Below are 15405 nucleotides of genomic sequence, written 5' to 3'. Positions count from 1 at the left end.
GTTGTGAAAAACCAGTTCTACATTTTCAAAGCACAGTTAACATCCACATTACTCAAGTCTGAAGATGAACCCTGGGAAGCTCTTGTCCAGCTTCTAGCTTTGTGGTTCAGAATCTTCAGAGGCAATGCAGGGTTCTCTATCTGTTGCCATTCTCGAGATAAAAGAAAAAAAAATAGGAGTTTAACTTTTTCTCTTCTTCACATTTTTAAACATTGGTTAAGTTAGCAATTGAAATTCTTACCATCGCATATGTAACTGCTTGTAACGACTTCAGAGATCAATGGAAGCCCCCAGTGTCCAGGCAGCATTAGATCAAATGTGGCAAGGCAGCAATTAGAGAAGACACTGCTCAATTCTTGGATATTGGATTTGGTCAGCTTCTCCCTGTTGATCGAACCTCCAGTGCCCTTGGCTGGGAGAGTAGCAGATACAAATTTCCTGGGTAATCTTTGTTGTCAGTTTAGAATAGCACGGTTGATTTTGATGGAAGCAACTCCTTTGGGGGCACTACATAGAAGTGTGTGCTCGTCCTCAGAAAGGGCATTACAAATATAAAACGTATTGGGGGTCTAACCAGCCCAACTGGTCTTCATTTTTAAAAAATTTTATTGAATCACTGTGAGATACTTATAAGCTTTCATGTTTGGGTTACAATCACACAGTGATCAAACACCTATCCCTCCATTAGTTCACATTACCCACCACCAATATGCCCGGTACACACCCCCTTGTCCACCCTCCCCCTGCCTCCATGGCAGACAATATTCCCCATACTCTCTACTTTTGAGCATCATGACTTGCATCACATACACAGAGAGGTCATCGTGTTTGGTTCGTTATCTACTTTCAGCACACATCTCCCATCCCGACTGATTCCTCCAGCCATCATTTTCTTAGTGTTCCCTTCTCTATTCCATCTGCCTTCTCCCCATCGCTCATGAAGCAGGCTTTGAGCTATGGGGCAATCCCCCTGGCCCTTGTATCTACTGTCCTTGAGTGTCAGCCTCATGTGATGTTCTTCTGTACTCCACAAATGAGTGTAGTCCTTCTATGTCTATCCCACTCTTTCTGACTCATTTCACTTAGCATGATGCTCTCCATGTCTATCCATTTATAAGAAAATTTCATGACTTCATCTTTCATAACAACTGCATAGTATTTCATTACGTAGATGCACCAAAGTTTTTTTAACCAGTCATCTGTTCTAGGGCACTTGGGTTGTTTCTAGATTTTGGCTATTGTGGACAGTGCTGCAATGAACATATATGTACAGATGTCATTTCTACTGTGCTTTTTTGCATCCTCGGGATATATTCCCACAGTGGTATTGCGGGGTCATATGGAAGTTCAATTTCTAGTTTTTGAAAGACAGTCCATATTGTTTCCCAGAAAGGCTGAACCAGTTGGCATTCCACCAACAGTGAAAGAGCATCCCTTTTTCCCCACATCTATGCCAGCACTGGTTGTTTTTGTTCATTTGAATGTGTGCTAGTCTTCTGTGGTGTGAGATGATATCTCATTGTTGTTTTGATTTGCATCTCCCTGATGACTAGCGATGTGGAGCATTTTTTCATGTGCCTTTTGGCCATTTGTATTTCTTTTTTGAGGAAACTTCTGTTCATTTCTTCTCCCCAGTTTTTGACGGGGTTGGAGGCTTTTTTCTCGTACATTTCTACTAATATATTATATATCCTGAATATTAATCCCTTATCAGATATATATTGGGTAAATATTCTTTCTCATTCTGTTGGCTCTTTCCGTATTTTGGTCACTGTTTCTTTTGAAGTGCAGAAGCTTCTTAGTTTGATGTAGTCCCATTTGTTTATGTTTGCTTCCACTTGCATGGTCAGTGCTGCTTCATCCTTAAAGATGCTTTTCACTTCAATGTCATGGAGAGTTCTGCCTATATTTTCCTCCATATATTTTATAGATTCATGTCTGATATTGAAGTCTTTAATCCACTTTGATCTGACTTTTGTGCCTGGCATTAGACAGAGGTCAGAGTTCATTCTTTTGCAGGTAGCTATCCAGTTTTCCCAGCACCACTTGTTGAAGAGGCTTTCCTTGTTCCACTTTGCATTTCTTGCTCCTTTGTCAAAGATTAAGTGGCCATATATTTGGGGGTCTGTGACAGAATATTCAACTCTTTTCCATTGGTCTGCATGTCTGTTTCTAGCCCAATACCATGCTGTTTTAATTACTACTGCTTTGTAGTAGAGTTTGAAGTTGGGGAAGGTGACGCAACTCATCTCCTTTTCCCCAAGGATTGCTTTAGTTGTTCCTTTGGGTTTATTGTTCCATATGAATTTCAGGAGTGTTTTGTCTATTTATTTGAAACATGCCATGGATATACTGATAGGGACCGCATTAAATTTGTATAGTGTTTTGGGCAGTATTGCCATTTTGAGAATGATGTGTCTCCATTTCCTAGTGTCCTCTTTTATTTCTTGAAGTAGTGTTTTGTAGTTTTCCTTGTATAGGTCCTTACCTCTTTGGTTAAGTTCATTCCAAGGTACTTGATTTTCTGAGCTACTATTGTGAACTATTTTTTAATGTCTCTTTCTTCTCTTTCATTATTTGTATGTAAGAAAGCCATGAATTTTTGAGTGTTGATTTTGTAGCCTGCCACTTTACTATATCGACCTATTGTTTCTAAGAGCTTTTCTTAGAGTCTTTAGGGTTTTCTAAGTATAGTATATTGTCTGCAAATAATGATAGCTTGGCCTCTTCATTTCCTATCTGTATGCCCTTGATATCTTTTTGTTGTCTAACTGCTATGGTCAGGACTTACAGTATTCAAGTACTATATTGAATATAACTAGGCTGGAGTGACCGTTCAGTGGGTAGGGCGTTTGCCTTGCATACAGCTGACCCAGTTTCAATATGGTTTCCTGAGCACCACCAGGTGTGATTCCTGAGTGCAGAGCCAGGAATAACTCCTGAGCATCGCTGGGTGTGACCCAAAAATCAAAATCAAAATCAAATAAATAAAAATTAAAACTAAGTGGACTTTGCATTGCCTTGCAGAATGTAGGGTTTGTGTTCCCCTGCGCCTTCCCCCCAGGTTAAGACTGTGGTTTTTTTTTTTTTTTAGTCTCCTGTTAATACGTAGCAGAGTGCCTGAAAATACAGGGTCAGGGTCATAGAATATGCTCAACAAGCACTCCAAGGTTCTGAAACTGTGGCTCAGATCACACTTTAAATTCTACCTTAGAATTTAATATTATTTTGTATTTTTCGCAGCTCTGTTTATAAACTTGGTTAGCAAAGTTTGGTAAGACCTTTGATTGTATAACCTCAGAGCGCTTTCTTTCTTTCTTTTTAAGTCTATGATTATGCCTTTAAATTTTTGTTATCTTTTAGTGTTATTTTATCCATAATTTACCATTTTTATATTTAGAAGAGCTCTGATATATTTAATACCTGAATATTCTACTTTCTTTAATAAGAGTTGGTTTTCTCTCTAGGAAGTAACTGAACCAATATTTATTATTTATCAAATGAATATATCTTTTACTTTTTAAGATTAAAAAAAGAATTTGTATTTTCTGATTTTTCTACAACAAATTAGTTTCTATCTCTTTTTTATTGTTTATTTTTCTCTATTTTTTAATTGAATCACAGTGAGATACACAGTTATAAAGTTGTTCATAATTTGGTTTCAATCATATAATGTTCCAATGTCCATCCCTTCACCAGTGTACATTTCTCGCCACCAATGTCCCCAGTTTCTCTCCTGCCTCTGCCCCACCTGCCTCTATGGCAGGCACTTTTATTTTCTCTCTGTCTCTCTCTCTCTGTCTCTCTCTCTTCTTTTGGGCATTATAGTTTACAATACAGATACTAAAAGTTATCATGTATATCTCTTTACCTATTTCCTTTTCCATCAATAAGCTAACACATACAAATAAATATGCCAAATACTATGAGGGAACAAGTATACTTAGTGTAAATTAGATTTCCTTTCTATCATAAAAAGGATAAGCTACTTTGATTTGATTAATTAGGATAAGATGTGATTTAAAAGAACAGAAGGAAAGATAGCCATAGAATTGTATAAAAGTAATGAAAGAAAATATTCTCCCCTAGGGTAGGATTCAAAGAAATTCCATAATCTGTAAACTTCGTGCTTAAAATGTTGCTGCTAATAAGATGATAAAATCTGTCTTTGAAAGTTTTCTTGTATCGTGGTATTATTCTTTGTTCTTCAAAATTGAAGGCATTTTTCTGCTATTGACATGAAATGAAAAGCCTTTTTTTTAAAAAAAATAAACCCCGCATTTTATTATTGCCAGTTTAAAGCTGAACTCAAAAAAGAGTCTTTTATAGATTAATTCTTTTCTCTTAATTATTTGTACAAAACCAGTTCTGGGATTGGGAATAATGCATACTATTGTTAAACCAAGCCCAGTGAACCTAAATTGTCATAAAACCAAGGATTTGAGGAGGTTGAATTCGTCTTTTGGGGATTCTTCTCCAGCTCTTAGGCAGGACTTCATTAAAACCATCCATAATATAGTAGAGGCTTTATCTCTGAAAGGAACTCTATAATTTGACCTTATATGTTGATTACTCTAGAAGTATAGGCATTGAGACCACTGGGAGTTGCATGGCAAAAGTGGGAGATCATAGAACTGCAGACCATTCAAGTTTGCTTCAAGACAAAAGAGCAAAAGAAGGCTCTGTCTTGGAAAGGCTTGGCTCCTTGGGGCTTAAAATTACCGTGCATTTGTGAAAATATACTTGTGAGAACCCATGGGAAAAATGCCCCGAGAGCTCTAAAATGGACTTGTGCCTTTATTACAGTTATTCAATACAGAAGTTTAGGGGATATTAACTTTAACCTTCATGTTGTATATTCAAAATGCTTCACCCCAGTTACGCTCTAATTATATCCTTATGGAGCTCTCTCTTATTCTCTCCTCCTGAAGTAGGAAGTCTACATTGATAGGACTCATCCTTTTAGCATTACAACAGTGCGGGCCACATGAAAAATGCTCAGTATGTGTGCAGCTGTGCTTTGTGCTCATGGAATTTAGAAAAAGCAAGAACATAAGCTTCCCAATTCTATAGAACTAGTAGTATCTCTTCAGTGGAATAATCTATGTGGAGACACATACATGCTTACATAATAGACACCTGTTGAATAAACTTTTGATGAATTTGGAACATTTTCTGATCAAATGAATTTCCAAAACTTTGATCCTCTAATGATCTGAGTAACCAACCCCTTAAAATTCCTTAGCAAGAGGCAGAATTTAAGAAGAGTGCAGTACTTAAAAAAAAGGCCCTCTGGAACCAGGCTGCCTGGCTCAAGTTTTGGACAAGACACTTAGTTTCTGTGTTTTCCAGTTTCCTCAGTTGTAAAAACAGGCACAATAGAACTCCTACCTCATGTGGAGCTCTTACAAGAATTGAGCAAACAGTTGAACTCCTGCCTGGAACTTGATTAGCTTTAAGTCAATACACATTAGCATTATTAGTAATGTAAAAAGTATGACGCAGTCTCACTTGACTTGAACTTTTCATATTGGCATGTTAAAAGTAATGGATAGAAAATTAGGTGAAAAGTCATATTTGAGTCTAATTCATTTGGATGAATTGGTTCAAATTCATTAAAAGTGATATGTTCTGGGGCTGGAGAAATAGTACAGCAGGTAAGGTCATTGCCTTGCACTCAGCGAATTTGGGTTCAATTTCTGGCACCCCATGGTCCTCCAACCCCCACCAGAAGTAATCTCTGAGTGCAGAATCAGAAGTAATACCTGAGCACTGCTGGGTATTACTTCAAAACAAACACACAACAAAGTGATATGTACAAAAGTGATAGGGACTGAGAGTAGTACAATAGATGCATAAATCTTGTCTCTGGTACAAACCAGCAGAAAGCCATGGTCAGAAAAACATAGGAGGGACTCAGAGGAACAGGAATACATAGAGGAAACAAACCATAATTTAATTCTTCCTATATACCAGGCAGTATGAGCATATACTCTATGCACTTTATACTTGCTCTTTTATTCAAAATGAATTATTCTCTGATAGATATTATCATTTTCCTTTAACAGATGAATAAATTATACAGATAGATATTATACAGATAGATACAATAAATTATACAGATAAATATAGATAGATAATATCTGATAGATATTATCATTTTCCTTTAACAGATGAATAATTATAGCTTACTGAGGTTTAAAAAATTGCCAAATATCACATATCTATGTAGCAGAGTTGGAGTTTAAGACCACATCTGTTGTCTCTCACTCCCTCCACTAATGTTCATAAACATTTTTGGAGAAAATGAAATAAATTAGTCATCTCCAGGGGAACTTGCTGGATAGGAATGGATCCCAAGGTGAAAAAGGAAATCAACTTAAGAACTTGTCTTGTTCCTCTTCTATTTCGCTCATGAACCACACAGGCACTCAGCTTTTAGAAAATGAATACATTAATGAATGAATGAACAAAAGCATGGATTCATTTCCGTCTATGATTACATTGTTTAGTTTAGCAAATGATCTCACGGCAATCTGGCTTACGTCTAAAGCCACTGGATGTGCCTCCTCTGCTAACAGTCATAAGCAGATGAAAGAGATTATTTAATATGACATTTGTCTCAAATTACTCGTAAGCCAGTAAAAAAGCAGACGTCACAAATCCAGCCTTGGGAGTCAGATGTGCAGTTAAACCCTTCCGCCTACACCTCCCCTTGCCATTAAAGAGTCTCCATGCTGGACCTGTTGGCCCCACTGCAGACACCGCTTCCAGGTAATAATAGCAGCTCTGAGAACTATGAAATGAACACACTTATTGGGTTTCAATTGTATTCTGATTACCTTCCACTTTTCAACTGCTTCATAAAGTTTTAAGCTCCAAGTTTGAGTTGGATAGATTCCACAGCTGGCAAAGCAAAATGAAATGATGGGCCCAGAATCAGAGAAGCGAAACAGGCCAGTTTGTATGGGAGTAAATGAGGAGATGAGAAAGGGAGAGTGGTGCTTGTGAGAGTTTAAGTGCAAGTTCACTCTTAACAAAGGTGGAACATTGGCCTGATTGTGCCAGAATGTCTTAGCCCTGGCAGATGTGTGCCCTTTCTGTGCTCTTCCTTGTGCAGTTGGGTGGATTAACTGCCCTCTGCAACCATGTGAGAAAACACTACTAAAAGAACTTGTCATTCTCTTGCTTTCCAATGTTTACCCTCTGGCTGGTTTCCTCAAAGCACCTGGTTTCCGCATAGCACATTGAACAGGTAGATCTATCTCTGCGAGGTTTTGCTAGTTTGCTTCTCAGTTCATGACTTAATTAAGCCATTCAACAAAAGTGTGCTAATAACTTCTATGTGCCAGGGCATGCTCTAGAAGTAAGCCGCTGCCCCCATGGTACATATAAACAGGTTGGCATTTTTTTTGTTATTGATTTTGGGCTTAAAGCTCCAATCCTGGATTGATGTGCATATATATTTTTTCCAATTAGTGCCTCCTCCACCCAGATCCCCAGTTTTCCAGTAGCTTGGCAGTCACACCCACAAACTGCCCACCCCCCAACTCCGACACCATGTAATCTCATCAACAAAGCTCCCAGAAGAGAGTGATGCAGAATCTCGCATGGCAGAACCTGGCAAGCTACCTGTGGTGTATTCAATATGCTAAAACAGTAACAATAATGGGCCTCATTTCTCTGAATGTGACAGGGATAAATGGAAAGTTACTGGCACCCACTTAAGCAAATTTATGAGCAATGGGATGACAGTGATACAGTGATACAGTGATTTTGGACACACATGATGGTGCTCAAGGCTTAATCCTGGCTTTGTGCCCAGGGATCACACTTGGTGGTTCTTGGGGGGAACATATATGATGCAAGGGATCAAACAACTGTGTAAGCAAGGAAACTTCATTACTCCTGTACTATCTTTCTAACAATTTTTAATATATTGAATTATAATAATATACAATAGTAATACTGTTATTTTATGCTTATAGTGTCACTGCACCACACCCACCACAAGAGTACCAATATTCCTCCCCTTCATTCCCTAGGTCCTTCCCCCACCTTCACTGGGAGCCTCAGCTCTTACTTCTGTTAGCATAATCTCTGAATTGGCTCAACAACAATATGCAGATAAAGAAATCGTGGTATAAAGAAATGATGAAATACTATTTAGCAAGAGAAAAGATGAGGTCTTGCATTCATTTCAAGATGGAAATTAGAGAACACCATGGTAAATGATGTGATTTAGGAAAAAAGATATATCAAATGGTCTTACTCATAGATAGATATAGAATTATGAGTAAAAGCAAGAGAATAGTGTGGGCAAGGAAATATGCACTGGCTTTGTGTAGAAGCTTTCCTTCAGAAGATACAGTGATTGAATGAGTTTCCAAAACTTCGGGCATGCAGATCAGGCTTCAGGGCCTTGTGAATTATGTTTGACCCTTGACTGAGAATCCCACGGGAGTTCCTTAGCCTCAGGAAAGAAAGGAGGAGGATTTGCCTAAGAGTCTGTCTGCTGCATCCACTTTGTTTGGAGATTCCATCACTGTCAGACTGATACTTGAGGTCTCTTGGTCCCTCTTTAAAGTATAGCCATTTTGGAAAAGTGTCACGTAAAACCACTTCCCCAAACTGCCCAGCTCTTCATTTCATTGTAACAACTCAGTGAGCATGGGCCTGGCCCAGGATTATTCAACTACTGAGTAATATGGATAAAATGTGAAACAGCATGATTTCTTGCTCCAGTGTTTTGTTTGTTTGTTTTTCCTACTGATTCATTTGCCCAAGAAATGAATTATTTCTAATCCTTTAGCCATCCCTAGACCTTCCTTATATTATGTTACAAAATCAGACACCAGGAAAGTTTCTCAGGTAGCTGGAATTCAGAAAAGGGGTTGTGACAACAGTGAGGGGGCCACAGCTTGGGAGACCCAGAAGGAGCAAAGTCACTAAAATGCCAGAAGAGTGTGCCAAGGGACACTTTACCTTCATACGTGTTGCTTCAGGATAACCTTAGTGAGAAAGTCTGGGATGCCTTATCCTGCGAGGTCCTGAGTAGCAGAGTATTTTGACCCAAAAGGAAGGGTTGAGATTTGCCCAAGGCACATGCATTAACTGACTGGTGGTGGAGATTCATGCATTAGCAAAAGCCTGAGGCTGGGGGCATCTTGGGTAGGTTTCTGCTAGTCTGTGGAAAATAAAAATGTGTGTGTGTGTCTGTGTGTCTGTGTGTGTGTGTGAGAGAGAGAGAGAGAGAGAGAGAGAGAGAAAGAGAAAGAAAGTGGAGATATGATATTCATTCTAATTTTCTTTTTGAATCATTGAAAAGCATGAGGTATCTTCTTAAAGTCTTAAAGAATAGTGTCACTGTCACTGTCACTGTCATCCTGTTGCTCATCGAGTTGTTCGAACAGGCACCAGTAACGTCTCTCATTGTGAGACTTATTGTTACTGTTCTTGGCATATCGGATACTCCATGGGTAGCTAGTGATATAATGGGTAGATAGTGAAAGAATAGTGATCAATTAAAAAAAACTGGATACAGGAATTAATGTTCTAGTGTATGTTTAAGGAAAAAAAAGAAATAAAACCCTTCTAAAAATATTTCTTTGATTTAGAAGTTGGCTTTAGCTTCTTTTTAATCCTGGAAGATGGAATGGAATATTAAAGATGGCTTGGAATGGAAACTTCATTGGTGTGACTTTTAATTCATTTCACAGATTGAGCCTTCTGGCAGGAGTAACCTGAAATGTACAGTCAAATGAGTTATCCCAGCCAACGCAGAGCAGAGAGAGCAAGGCAGAATGGATGAGTATAGAAAGTGCCAGGTTTGGAATCTGAGCTCTCTGAGAAGATTTGGACAATTTGAATCTTTTTTTTTTGCTTGTTTGCTTGTTTCTATTCCACAGATTCATGATGAAGGTTAAAGTTCCACATAAATTCTATACAATCAAAATGCATGACTGCATGAATGATTCAGAAAAGAGGCTTTTGATAAAAGTGTTCAGATAGACATTGCTCATTTTTCAAGGCAGTGATGGAAAATGATCAGAATTCCAGGATTTCATGGCTGTGGCTCAGAAATTTTATTCATTTACCATGAGGACATTTTTAAAAGCAGAATTTAGCATTGTCTAGGTTTAGTTCTTTTAATTTGGTCACTTGCTACTTAAGCACTGCATTTAGCTAAGCCATGTTTTAAATCTTGGCTATAATAGAGTTCTGAGAATAGGGACATAATTAGATTATTTGTAAGATTTTTCATTCTATTGCAGAGCCATCTACCAGCTCAAGCTATGCCTTGAACGGTGATCTGCATAGGGAAATGATTGTGAGCCTGCTCTTTTTTAAGGTACAGCATTTGTTCCACTGAAAAATGACTATGAAAATGTCAATATTCTTAACATGGGCATTCATGGTTAAAAGGCATGGCAGTGGGACTGGAAAAGAGAGAAAATACAGTAGGTAAGGCACTTGCCTTGCAAACAGCTGTCCTGGGTTCCATTCCCTGATACTGTTTATGATCCCCTGAGCCCTGCCAGAGTAAGCCTTGTGCAGTCGCAAAACCAAAATCAAACCAATATTAAAAAAAATAGAGAGCATTTTAGTTGAAATTAATTTTGGCTCTTATAAACAGAAGTATATTCTGTTCAATATAGTACTGGAAGTAGTTGCAACAGTGGTTAGGCAAGAAAAAGATATTAAGGGCATCCAGGTAGGAAAGGAAGAAATCAAACTCTCAAGATTCACAGATGATATGATACTATATTTAGAGATAGTATCCTAAAGCCTCTACCAAGAAACTCCTAAAAACAATAGACTTCTATAGTAAAGTTGCAGGCTATAAAATCAATACTCAAAAGTCCATGGCTTTCCTATATGCAAATACTGAGAGAGAAAAAAGTGACATGAAAAACGCAATCCCATTCGCAATCATGCTTCAGAAAATGTAGTACCTCAGAGTCAGCTTAACTAAGGAGGTAAAGGACCTGTACAAAGAAAACTACAAAACTCTACTTCACAAAATAAAAGAGAACACGAAGAAATGGAAACATATCCCCTGCTCATGGACTGGGAGAACTAATATTGTGAAGATGGCAATACTTCCCAAAGCATTTTAAAGATTCAATGCGACCCCTATCAGGACACCCATGACATTCTTCAAAGAAATGGAGAAAAGACTCCTGAAATTCATATGAAACAACAAACCCCCACGAATAGCTAAAGTAATTCTTGGGAAAAAGAAGATGATCCAACAGGAGGCATCAACTTCTCCAACCTCAAACTCTACTACAAAGCAGTAATAATTAAAACAGCATGGTACTGGAACAAAGGCATAACAGTAGACCTATGGAACAGGATTGAATATCCTTAAACACACCCTCAAATATATGATCATCTAGTCTTTGATAAGGGAGCAAGAAATGTGAAGTGGAGTAAGGAAAACCTCTTCAGCAAATGGTGCTGGCAAAACTGGACAACCACATGTAAATAAAATGGGCTCAGATCTCTGCCTAACACCATGTACAACAGTCAGATCAAAATGGATTAAAGACCTCAACATCAGGCCATAATCCATAAAGTACATTGAAGACAAGGTTGGCAAAACCCTCCATGACATTGAAGCGAAAGATATCTTCAAAGAAGACTTGCCACTGACCAGGCAAGTGGAAACAGAGATAAACAAATGGGACTATCTTAAACTGAGAAGCTTCTGCACCTCAAAAGAAACAGTGACCAGAATACAAAGACAGTCTACAGAATGGGAAAGGATATTAATCCAATACCCATCTGATAAGGGGTTGAAATCAAGGATGTAGAAGGCACTGGTTGAACTTTACAAGAAGAAAACATCCAACACCATAAGAAAATGGAGTGATGAAATGAACAGAAACTTTCTCAAAAAAGAAATCCGAGTGGCCAATTGGCACATTTTGTTTTGTTTTGATTTGGGGAGGTTGGGGCCACATCCAAAAGCACTTCATCACGAATCATCAGGGAGATGCAGATCAAAACAACAATGAGGTATCATCTCACACCACAGAGACTTGCCCACATCCAAAAGAACAAAAGCAACCGCTGTTGGCATGGATGTGGGGAGAAAGGGACTCTCCTTCACTGCTGGTGGGAATGCCGACTGGTTCAGCCCTTTTGGAAAACAATATGGATGCTTCTCAATAAATTAGAAATTGAGCTCCCATTTGACCTAGCAAAACCACTTTTGGGAATATATCCTGGAGACGCACAAAAGTATAGTCGAAATCACATCTGCACTCATGTTCATTGCAGCACTGTTTACAATAGCCAATATCCAGAAAAAAACCAAGTGCCAGAGAACAGATGACTAGTTGAAGAAACTTTGGGACATTCACACAATGGAATATTATACAGCTGTTATAAAAGATGAAGTCATGAAATTTACATATAAGTGGATCAACATGGAAAGTATCATGTTAAGTGAAATGAGTCAGAAAGAGAGGGACAGACATAGAAATATTATGCTCATCTGTGGAATATAAAGTAACAGAATAGGAGGCTAACACCCATTAATAGTACAGATAGGTACCAGGAAGTCTGGTCCATGGCTTGGAAGCTAGCGTCACATGCTGGGGAGAAAGGTAGCTCAGATAGAGAATGGAACACCAAGTAAAGGGTGTGTGGAGAATTCGCTCAGGATGGGAGATGCATGCTGAAAGTAGACTATAGACTGAACACGATGGCCACTCAATACCTCTATTGCAAACCACAACACTCAAAAGGAGAAAGAGAACAAAAGGAAATGCCCTGCCATAGAGGCGGGGTGGTATGGAGGGGGATGGAGTGGGGATGGTGGGAGGGATACTGGAATCAGTGGTGGTGAATGGGCACTGGTGAAGGGATGGGTACTCGATCATTGTGTGACTGGAATGAAAGCATGAAAGTTTATAACTCTGTAACTGTACCTTATATGATTGAACAATAAAAAAGTTTTAAAAATAGAAGTGTAAAATAGGATTCTGTTTAATTATTGTATAAATTGTTGTTCATCATGCAAAGTATAAATTTTGAATGGAAAATGAATCTCTCTTCTTGAGGAAAACTGTAATTAGAAAGTATTTGGATTGAGGGGCTGGAGTAATAGTACAGTGAGTAGGGTGTTTGCCTTGCATGTGGCAACCTGGGTTCTATCCTGCAACCCAATTGCGCCTCTGAGCCTTGCCAGAAATAAATCTTGAGCACAAAGCCAGGAGTAAGTCCTGAGTGCCTTTGGATGTGGCCCCAACCTCCCCAAATCAAAAGAAAACAAAAATCACTTGGATTTCAAAGGATCCCTAGAAACTTCACAGAAGATCCTCTTTCTAGTAAATTTGTTTCCTCCTCTCTTCTCCCCTCCCCTTCCCTCCCCTCCCTCCCTTCCCCTTCCCTCTCATGTTTGAATCATACTTGGCATAGGACTTACTCCTGGCACTGTGCTCAGGGATCCCTTTTTGGCACGCTCAGGGGACCATTTGTAGTGCTGGGGATCAAATTTGGGTCATGTGCGTGTAAGGCAAAAAGTCCTATTCACTGTATTATTACTCTGACCCCTGATTTATTTATTTTCTTACTACCCATAGGATATTTTTCTGGTATTAAGTTGGTATTCTAAATCTGAGAGCTAGGATGTTGCTTCCCTCAAATACTGAGTTAGTCCTATCTTATGTGGTTTCTAATTTACATATGTAAAACATTTCTAATAAGATTTCTAATCTACATATCTATAACATAAATCTTACATATATAAGTAACCATGTAATATATATGCATATGTATATATATTATATGCATATATACATGGTTATTTATGTACATGTAAGTTTGGGAACACACCTTGCTGTATTCAGAGCTTTATGTCCTGTCTTTATGCTTAGGGATCACTCCAGGTAGGACTCAGGGGACCAGAAGCCATGCTGAGGATTCAGTATGGGGTCAGCAGCCTGCAAGGCCTAACCTCCTGTACTAGCTCTCCAGTCACAAGGATTTCTATTTTAGACTCATTCTTTTTTTTTAATTTTTTATTAAAGAATCACTGTGATGTACAGTTACGAACCTATGAACTTTTGTGTTTGCATTTCACTCATACAGTGATTATTTACCCATCCCTCAAAAATATGGAACGCTTCACGAATTTTCGTATCATCCTTGCACAGGGGCCATGCTAATTTTCCCTGTATTGTTCCAATTTTAGTGTATGTGCTGCTGAAGCAAGCACTCATTTTTATGAGTTATTTTCTGGTAAGAAAATCATCAGTAAATATTAGGACTTTAAATTTCTACTTATTCCCTTTGACTTACTAGTTTCACATCTAGAATTTTGTTCTAGTGCTATCATCAGAGATGAAAGGATACAAGATATGCATGTAAAAGTCTGCGTGTGAAAATAAGAAAAATGTCTATTCATGCGATGATAATTAAGTGAGTAGCAGTATAATCGCACAATTTAATTTTATATAGTCACTGGAGTAATATTTTCCTAGCACATAGAAAACTCTGATGTTAAGTGATAAAAGAAAAGTAATAAATAAAGTATATAAATGATCTAGACGCAGTTTTTTTTTTAAAGCCCAGATACCTCAGGTATTTTTGTGATAGAATTTGTGCAGTGTGGTTAACAGTGATAGTGAAAACAAATGCAGTGGCAGAGAAGGCTGATACAGAGGAGGCTCTGAGGGCAGCTGAGCAACCGCTCTGCATAGAAGCAGACAGAACCTCAGCATCCATTTCTGAAACTGCATCACAGGGTGAGAAGCCTGGTTTTCTTGTGGTTCCTCTTTTTGTATGCGGTCTGGTTCAGTAGTTGAGAATCATGTATTTCTAACTTTCACACCCAGCCTTACAATAAATCTGAGACTGCTTTGTAGGTCTCTGTTTCTTGCCAGTAAGTACTACTTACCAAGTGGAATTTACCAGCCAACCGACGCACAGATGAGGTGTGTTAATCTTTATGGGGTGGATACAAGAAGCTGAAGATTAGGTACAATTCCCCAAACTTTTCCTCCAGGTGTGGTTTCCAAGTGTGAGATTGGGGCTGTATCTTACATTGTAACATTGTTTCTAATCATTGTGGTTTATTAAGATCAGAAGGCAATGTATTAACATAGGAATCCATTTATTATTAAATTTTATTTTTCGTATTAATCCAGATTTGAGTTTAGTTCTGAAACAATGTGAATTCTGAATTGAGGTTGAGAGATACCATTGCAAGAAGAGCATTTCTGAATACAGAAGACTGACACTTGTGAAAGTAGATATCAGAAATGGCAATGGGATGAATGAGGCTGGAATTTGTATACATGAGACAGTGTGTCATGATTAAGGCCTACATAGGCAGGATTGAAAGGCATCTTCAGTTTTGTTTACTGTAGCTTTGTAATATACTTTAAAGTC

The 15405-nt window shown here is 38.3% G+C and overlaps 1 non-coding gene across 1 annotated transcript; it reads right to left on the bottom strand.

Moving 5' to 3' along the window:
* Positions 1-14123: 14123 nt before the first annotated feature.
* On the bottom strand, positions 14124-14230 carry LOC129401303 (U6 spliceosomal RNA). The gene has a single exon (XR_008628234.1). It is a non-coding gene; the product is annotated as a U6 spliceosomal RNA (small nuclear RNA).
* Positions 14231-15405: the final 1175 nt, after the last annotated feature.

This window comes from Sorex araneus, chromosome 1 (genome assembly GCF_027595985.1).
Source record: "Sorex araneus isolate mSorAra2 chromosome 1, mSorAra2.pri, whole genome shotgun sequence".
Classification (NCBI taxonomy): Eukaryota; Metazoa; Chordata; class Mammalia; order Eulipotyphla; family Soricidae; genus Sorex; species Sorex araneus.
Note: the sequence above shows the minus strand (reverse complement) of the source record. Positions and strands in the feature narration are given on the sequence as shown.